Genomic DNA, 774 nt, shown 5'->3' with positions numbered 1-774 from the left:
GTACCTTATACTATTATAGGGATTCCCTAATTGTTAAGAAGCCTTCCTATAAATATTTAACGGTTTTAGGGTTAAGGTATAGTTTTTTAATTAGATTAAATAAATTATAGCTTCCCTTAATATAGTGCCGAAATCGGTTTAAGTTAATGCTAAAGGTAATTAACCTTTTAATTGCTATATTTATTTTATAGTTTAATGGGATAAGCGGCTCAAAGTACTAATTATTTAGATTTTTAGTAAAAAGTATATATTTTTACTCCTTAATTAATTCTTTACTAATCTTTTTTTTTCTAAATGCTAATAATTCCCTATAGTACAATTACTATATTGTAATATTTTAAAAGGAATATATATTAATATTCTGCAATATTTCTAATTAATTTGAATGGACTCTAATTATTAATCCTTTTGCCGAATATTATTCGCTTCTTTTATTTAACTTCAAGGATAGTATCTATAGTAATTATATATAAAATTATAGAACGGTTAAAAAATATTCTATAAATTCAGTATCTTTAGTATATATATATAATTTAGGTATTTTCTATACTAATAAATTAAGTACTAGATAGTATAGTAGTTGGGAGGAATAGACAATTATTAATATTCCTCTATTACAATTTCGTATTAAGGTATTTTTTAAAAGAGAAATTAAGCTTTGGTTTAAATATTTTTAGTGTAAAAGGGGGTTGGAGGTTAGGGGTCTAAGGTTAGATTTATTTAGTATATCCTAAATTGTAAAGCAATTAATATATTTATACTATTTTCTAGGAC

The sequence above is a fragment of the Neurospora crassa genome, linkage group VII (assembly GCF_000182925.2).
Source record: "Neurospora crassa OR74A linkage group VII, whole genome shotgun sequence".
NCBI lineage: Eukaryota > Fungi > Ascomycota > Sordariomycetes > Sordariales > Sordariaceae > Neurospora > Neurospora crassa.
Note: the sequence above shows the minus strand (reverse complement) of the source record.